Here is an 8792-nt window from a genome sequence, read left to right as displayed (position 1 = left end):
AGCATGGATTAAGTAAAGTTCGATGGATAAATAAATGAAAAATCCATGGACTAGGAGTGAGGGTTAATTTTGAACATTATTTCTGGGTGTGTCTGTGAAGGTGTTTCCAGAAGAGATTAGCATCAGAATCAGGGCACTGAGTCAGGAAGATCAGCCCTCTCAAGGTACAAGGTTCCCACCAATCTACTGAAGGTACAGACAGAACAAAGGGAGAAAGGGTGAACCGGCTCTCTGCCAGAGCTGGGACATGCATCTTCCCTGCCTCCGAGCTCCCCACGTCCTCAGACCTTCATGCTCAGAATGAATTGCACCCCTAGCTTTCCCGGTTCTATAGTTTGTAGGCAGCACACCTTTTTAATTTTTGAGACTGGGTTTCGCTACGCTGCCCAGGCTGGCCTGGGACTCGTGGGCTCATATGACCCTCCTGCCTCAGCCTCCCAAGTTGCTGGGACTGCAGGTAAGTACCACCATTCCCAGTTTGCAGGTGGCTTTTTTTTTCTTTACTTTTCCTTTTTTTTTTTTTTGGCCATACTGGGGTTTGAACTCAGGGTGTTGCATTTACATGGCAAGCGCCACTCCTTCCTTCAGCCCCCAGCAGACAGCTTTTAGTGAGATATCTTGGTCTCCATAATTGTGTGAGCCAATTCTCATAAATAGTTACATATATAAACCAATAGGGTATATTATTAAATGTAGTATATATAGATCTATAGGATATATAGATGAAGAAGGCTAGCAACAGAAAAAATAACCTGCTATACCCATGAGGCTCCCTTCTCTCATGCAAACAGAAATCTCAATAGTAGGCATTTTTACTACTCACCCAGCACCATCCTGAGCCATCTCTAGAGCAGTGCATTCCTTTAAGTTGTAAATACCCTAATAATCATAAATATCTTTGCAAGATAGTGACCAAAGGGATGCCTCTGAGTGGTGCTTGCCTGGTAAAAGAGAGGTCTGCCTCCAAGTTGACCTCTCAGGCAAATGTCCTCTATGTAAGACCTTACAAATATTGATTGCATTCATACATGTAATTAAAGGCCCTGAAATGAGCATAAGCACATGTCAGGATACCCCATGTTACATGATAAGGCTGTGTTGATTAAACCTGCCAGTCACCCAATCCCCTCCCTCAGGACTGCCCAGATTTTTCCCACCTTACATCTTTAAATTGGTCTTTAAACAAAGACATCAATGCTTCCATGCCATCTGGCAGAGCCCACTGCTTTTTCTCTTGTTGTGCTGTCTCTTACTCTTTCCTCCCTTTTTTTTTTTTTCCAATAAAGTTTTGCTACTATTTTGCAATTTGTGTCTCTGTCCAGTTCTTTGTTCAGGTGACACAAGAACTTGGGGTCTTCGGGACTAATCTCTTCTTGGACCACTTAGCCTAGTTAAGGTAGGTAGATAGATAGATAGATAATTCTATTTCTCAGGAGAACTCAAATGCAACTCATGTCTATTAGAGACTAGAAATATAAGGATTATGCTTGGACAAGAAAAAAGGACACCTTTTCCATAGATGGAAGAAAGGAAAGGTAATTTTAAGAACTTATTTATTTATTCATCAGTGAAAATGGAGATTGAAGCTCTCTACTCATGAACCAGGCCCCAAAGCCCTTGGAAAGATAAATTTTTTAAGATGTTGTCTCCAAAAAGATGGTGTGATTTTATACCCTTTACTATATGAAGCTAACAGTTTTTTAGCCACTTCATTAGGACAAGTCCTAAATTAGGTAAGTATATATTTGTAAAGCAGACTCAGATTCCTCTGAGCTATGTTCAGATTTGTAAATTCATAGAGAACAGAGTTCAAACCCTTACTAGCAACCAAAAGGCACTTAATCTCCCATTTAGGAAGCTCCTAGGGCTGAGGGTGTAGTTCAGGTATAATATGCTTGCCTGGCATGCAAAGAGCATTGGGTTCCACCTCCAGCACCAAAAAAAAAAAAAAAAAAAAAAAGTAGCAGGTTGTAGTGGCCACACCTATAATCTCAGCATTTGGGATGCTGAGTCAGAAGAAATCAAAAGTGAGGGAGGAAATCCTGGTTAATAATTGTTGAATGAACGAAGAAGAAAACCTTTCAACTTCCCTGGAAGATTATGGGCTAATGGTAGGAAGTCAAAAGATAAGCATTTTCAAATTAAATAGATTTACTTTAATCAACTTTGCTTATTACTTCTTTCATTCTTAGCTCTAAACACTGAGTGTGGACTAGTGCTTCATTAACTTCCTAGAAGTCCTAAAGAGTCATGTAAATTTTAACCGCACAAGACTCCTTAGATGTTAGTAGATTATTTTTTTGTTTACAAACATTGATAAAGAATAAGAAGCAGCAGGGCCATCTATATTGGGAGCTATGAAAGGCCATCCAGGAAAATGCTTTGTTACATGATTAACCTGGACAATTCCAGAGTATAAGATAATAATTACTTGATTTTTTGAAAACTCCGGCCCTGCAGAGGAAATTTTAAATAAACTTCTAGAGATTTTTTGTTTTGATTGTGTTGTTCTTGGATAACTCTCTAGTTTGATTCCAATTTTGCATTATTAATCTCATACAGCCAAATAAGGTAAACACTTAATCCGCAAGATAATAAGATTACATATTCAACAGAAAAGTCAACCTGCCTGTTTGCAGTCCAGCTAGGTTGTTACTATGGAAACAAGTGAACTCAGGAACTGAGCTCAGAAATAGGAACTCCTTTACAATTCCTTTTGCTCTGGCCTTTCTTTGGATTAATGTCTTTAAATATCCAGTGAATTTTATGTCGTTCTTTCTCGTTAGCTTTTTAAAAATTAAAGCAATTCATTCTTACTACAAAAGCTATACACTGCATTATAGAAAAGTCTGAACGTGTAGATGAGGAAAGAATAGAAAATTACTCCTGAGGTAATTGGACTCCCTGCTGATAGGCCAGCTGAGACATGAATAATTTAGTAAAAGCAAGAAAACAACTAGAGTCAACTGCTCAGGTTCAGAGGCTGTATCAGTGTTCTGTCATAGACTTCAACTTGGTTTTTTCAGTCGTGGGTGAAAACCCAAGCATGTATTAAAAAAAAGCTATTTTTTTTCCCAGATTCTTTTTAAAAAAAGAGAGAAGGATATATTTTTGGCTGCGCTGTCTGTTCATTGCTCAGCTGAATGGCTGAAAATGTTTTCCCACACAAGCTTTTTCAGAAAAAAAAAATCCTTTAGCTAAGTTTTTAAAATAGAATCCTGTAATATGTACTCTCCTGATCACTCAGTTTGAACTCCTAACCTTCTAGATAGACAGTTTCCCAACCATCTTTTCAAAAAGAAGTTCCCAGACTAGGTATGTGGCTTAAGTGGTAAGCACCAGGCCCTGATTTAATAATTTAATAATTTAATAATAATTAATAATTAATAATAATTATTAATTAATTAATTAATAATTTAATAGATTATTAAATTATTATTTAATTTAATTCCCACAACCTGCAAAAAAATTTTTTTTTAAATAAAAGTTCCCTACTTTCTTCCAATCACTTATAGCCTTGGAAATCTTTGCTGTTTTGGGTTTTTTTTTTTTTTTCTAGTGGTGTTGGGAATCAAACCGAGGATCTTGGGCATGCTAAGCAAGTGTTCTACCACTAAGCTACCTTCCCCGCCTGCTGTTTGCCTTAATTATTTTCTTTAAAGTGTCAAGTGTCTGTCTCAATTGCAGTCACACAGAATGTGTACTCCTAATCCAAACCCCAATTACTCAGAGAACATGCATCTTTATTGGTTTTAAGAGGAGGAACAACCCTAGGGGTAAATTTCAAAACCAGGATTCATCACACTCCAGCTGCAACCCCGCCCCTTTGGTTTCTATATCATGACCTTATTTCTTTAGAGAAATACCTTGAGTTGGAAAACTCCAAACTATGTCAGCATCTCTCAGTGACCTTTACCTTCAAAATATCTTCTTCCAATTTCATCCTTACTACAAACAACTGATAAGGAAAAGAATTTCACACAAACTAAATTTAGCAGAGTTTAATTGAATAAATAGTTCTCAAGTTGAGCAGCCTTCAGAACCAGAAGAGGTTCAAGAAGTTCCTCTCACTGCACAATGCGGGTAGACAGTACTTTAGAGAGGAAGTGGAAGTGAAGTTCAGAAACAACTTCACCTGTTAGGCCTGTGCCTACTGGAATATGGTCTGGCCATTTGGCCACCTGTGATTGATGCTGGGCTGCTCTGATTGGCTGAGACTCAGTTATTTGTTACAGTAATATAGTTTGTTGGGGCCTTTAACTGGCAGCCCACCTAGCCTAGAAATCAGCTATAACTGGCATGACCCTTGGGTAACCTCGTGAAGAGGAAGATAGCCTTGAAACAGGGTTGTAAAACGTGGTAAACTGTGAATTAAAAGCTGTAACCTCTGACAGAGCTGTGAAGAATTGCTCATTAGAGCCATGCAAAAGTTAGGGATGAGATGAAAGGCACCATGCAGAGATAAGCACCCATTCCTGCCTTTCTTTGTCTCCACTTGTAAATAAACTTTCCAAAGCAGGACTCCCTGCTGTTCTTATCTAAACCTTAGGTTTCCATTCCACTACTAGCCCCTAATTTATGGGAGAACACATTCCTTGTAACCTGATAAGTAAGCCTCTGGTGTTTCCCTAGTTCCCAATAAATAATATTACCCCACCACCAGGATGTGGGCAAGATCAGGATGTGGGTAAGATCAGGAAAATGTGACCCCAGGGGCATGAGGAATTCCTATGTGACGATGATTGATGCTTTAAAGAGTATAAGATCTGCTTAAACTTTTCTCTCAGGGTCCTTGCTGAAACCTGCTGCATCAGGCGGATGCTCGGACCCTAGCCGGCTAGAAATAAACCTCGCCGTGTGACCTCCTTTGTCTCAAGTGTCCTTTGTCCTCTCAGAAGGTGGCCGGCCTCGTACCCTAACAAGTTCTAAGTTAGACATTCAGTTAGATTCCCTACTAAGTTAGCTCATAGTCTGTTAAGTAGGAATGAAAAGTATGGTGGAAACCTCAAGTCAAATTTAATTGGGTTTTTTTGTTTGTTTTGTTTTTTGTGGTCCTGGGGACTGAACCTAGGGTTTCACAAAGCTAGGCAAGAACTTTACATCTTTTTTGTCCTTTTCTTTTCTTGCAGTATTGGGGTTTGAATACAGGACCACCACCTTGAGCCACCCCACCAGCCCTTTTTTTGTGATGGAGTTTTTTTCAAGATAGGGTCTCGTGAACTATTTTCCCTGGCTGGCTTCAAACCACAATCCTCCTGATCTCTGCCTCCTGAGTAGCTAGGATGACGGGCATGAGCCACCTGCACTTGGCCCAAGAGTTCTACCTCTTGATCCATGTCCCACTTCCCAAACTTAACACAATTTTATGGGAGAAACATAGCTATGAAGGTCAAAATTACAAGTCTAAGTCTGGGATGAGTTTGCATATAGCAAATTACCCTGTAAGTAAATTTTGGTAGAATCAACAGTCCCCAGTTTCAGTTGTCATTTGTGCATGGACATTTCTTCAGAATAAGTAACAATATAGCTGCTCTTTATTTTGCAGCATTAATAGTTGTGCTTGGAAGGTGTCAAAGAAGAGAACAGGACTTGTAAGTCAATCTGATGGGTTGAAAACCCTATAAATATCTCCAACTTCAAATAAATCAGGATACCTGGGCACTAGTGGCTCACTCCTGTAATCCTAGCTACTCAGGAGGCAGACCAGAAAGCAGGGAGATCACCATTTGAAGCCAGCCTAAGCAAGTAGTTCACAAGACCCTATCTGAAAAGTACCCAATGCAAAAAAGAGCGGGCAGAGTTGTTCAAGTGGTACAGTGCCTGCCTACCAAGTGTGAGGTCCTGAGTTCAAACTCCATTACCACCAAAAAAAAAAAATCAGGATAGTGATTACCTTTACAAGATGGGAGGGCTACATATCAAGCATTCAATGCATTATTAAATTGTATTTCTCAAATTCTGTGAAGACAAAAAGGGAAGAATTTATTATGGTGTCAAAAGGCCTAAACTGACCCTATACCAGAGAAATTCTGATTCAGCTGGTTTGAAGTGCTGCTTGAGTGGATCTTGTCTTCTCCCTTTCCCCTTTTTCTCTACTTCCCCCTTCCCTGTCTTTCCCTTTCTTTTCTTTCCTCTCATTTTTTTCTTTCTTTTTTCTTTATTTTTAATTATCTAAGGGTAATTAAGGTTGAAAACAGTTCATAGAACAGAATATCCATTAACTTAAGATGGGGAAAAGAAATTGGTCAATGATACTGTTACTTGAAGGTCAGCAGTTATCTTAATTCTTACAACTGGTGAGAGGAGATTTCAGGCAATTCACAAAATGTAGTGAAAAGTACAGTTTATTAGAATAGAGAAGGCACTTTTGAAGGTGAAAATGTGTTGTCTCAGAAAGAAAGGTTGAGAATGACTGTCACATCACCTTGGAACAGGCTTTTATTGAAGTTTAAGAGGCTTGGAGCATCAGCTTCCTCCCCAGGACCAGCAGGGGTTGACATGAATGTGAAAGAATTGGTCTCAAAATCACTCTGCACATACCATTACCCATGTGCACCTGAGAAAAATCCACCTAGGAAAGATTCATGGTGGGGGGAGGAGAGAAAATTTAAAAGTACAATGAAAGGATAATGACATGGTAATGAGCAAAAGGCAACTCTCAGTCACAGTAGCCCATGGTAACCTGATTAGCATAGAGTCCTTTTCTTTCATCGGGACCAGATGCAGGGTGCCATAAATGATACACATGCTTTCCAGAGCAAAGTTGATCTTGAGGGAGATCTGGCCATATCAGGCCTTCTTCTGATCAGTTCTCCCTGCTGGCAAATGGGGGTTTCACAAGGGTGTTGAGCCAGAAGCCTAGGTCTAGAAAAGTTTAGCTTGCACCATGTAAGCAAGTAGGACAAGAGAGAGAGAACAGGGCTCTGAGCACGTACACATGAACCAAGGAATCTCCATCTTAGGGTTTCCTTTGTATATCGGCACTGCTCATGTCTAACTGCTAACTATCAATACTGCCATTTAAGAGCCATTTTAACTATCTGTCATTTTTTTTTTTTTGCAAAACTAAAAGCCATCAGTGCATGCTTGTTTTTCCAAGTGTTATTTTAAATAAAGTGGACCTAGAGATCTCAGGAAGAAGAAAAGATGTAAATTGGAGTTTTTTTAGAGAATCATCAATACAATTTAATACGTATTGACCTACTCAATGCCCCAGTGTAAATTACCATCTCTTTAAGTGTGTAGGATATGATGTTCACGTGACAAAAAGACTTCAACTAATGACAAATAACTCCATCCAAGCTGCTATCTTATAAACAGCATCTCATCATGCTTGGGAGGCTCCCAAAGTGAGAAAAAAGAAAAGCCATTTCTGGGAATAGTGACTTAAAATGAAAACATTTTTAAAAGTTTTTTAAAACTTTGTAAGATAACATATCTGTGGAGCCAACTCCCAGATATATCAAATCTTTGACTTAATGCCATATTTGCCTCATATTTTGTTAAGAAATAAGGCACTACAGGTATTATTAAGGTGCCATTGTGTACTTATTCCCAATAAAACTATAGCCACCATCTTGAATTTGATACTGATAATTTTTATGCAGGTTCTTGTTCTTTTACTACATTTATATATCCATAAGCAAAATATAGTTTTTAAGTTCCAACCTTCAGATAAAAAGTACCATGTACTATGTCTACATGACTTTTCTTAATATTGTTTGAAATTTATTTCTATTTGTACATGTGGCTACAGGCCCTTCATTCATATCATAACTTATCTATTCTCCTATTGATGGATATTTTTATTATTTCCAGGTTTTTGCTATTGTAAATAGTCCTTTAATACACCTATATATGTCTCCTTGAGTACAGGAAAGAGTTTTTCTCAGATATATACCTAGAGCTAGATGTTTTGTATTGAGGGGATAGACATCTCCAACCTTACTAGATATTACCAGTCATACAACTATGTATTTACACAAGCTCTTTAAGAGTATTTAATGTTCCAGTACAAATTATTAATCTCTTGAAATTTTATCTAATTTTCCTGTGGGCTGGAGGTGTGGCTTGAACAGCAAAGCATCTGCTTCACAAGCACAAAGTCCTGAGTTCAAACCCTGTATTGCCAAAAAAAATTGCCCATGAATGGTATCATTTTGTGTTTATAATTTGTACCTCCCTTTCTACAAATGGGGTTGGTTCTGTTTTCTTAACTTTATATGCTTCTCCTCCTTCTTCTGTTAGTTTTCCATCCTTGTGACAAAATGCCTGAGAAAATCAACTTAAAGAAAGTTTTATTCTGGCTCCCAGTTTCAGAGGTTTCAGTCTATTGTTAGCTGGTTCCATTGGTTTTAGGGCTGTAGTCAAGCAGAAATATCATGGCAGGGAGCATATGGTGGAACAAAGCTGCTCACCTTATGGAAGCTGGGAAGCACAGAGAAGAGGGATGGGGCCAGGGGGAAAAATGCACCCTTCAAAGACATAACCCAGTGTTCTTCTTCCTCCAACAAGGTCTTTTATTTATTATTATTATTCATTTATTCACATGTGTATATGTGCATACATTGTTTAGGTCATTTCTCCCCCCTGCCTCCCGCCTCCACCCTCTCCCCACTCCACCTCACTTCCAGGCAGAACCTGTTCTGCGCTTTTCTCCAGTTCCATTGTCCGACAAGGTCTTACCTTCTAAAGTTTCCATTGTTTCCCAATACAGTCACCAGCTAGAGACTAAGACTTCAACAGATGAGTTTTGTAGGGCATTCAAATCAAAACATAATACTTCCTCTTTA

Source organism: Castor canadensis, chromosome 13 (genome assembly GCF_047511655.1).
Source record: "Castor canadensis chromosome 13, mCasCan1.hap1v2, whole genome shotgun sequence".
NCBI lineage: Eukaryota > Metazoa > Chordata > Mammalia > Rodentia > Castoridae > Castor > Castor canadensis.
This window is presented reverse-complemented; position numbering follows the sequence as displayed.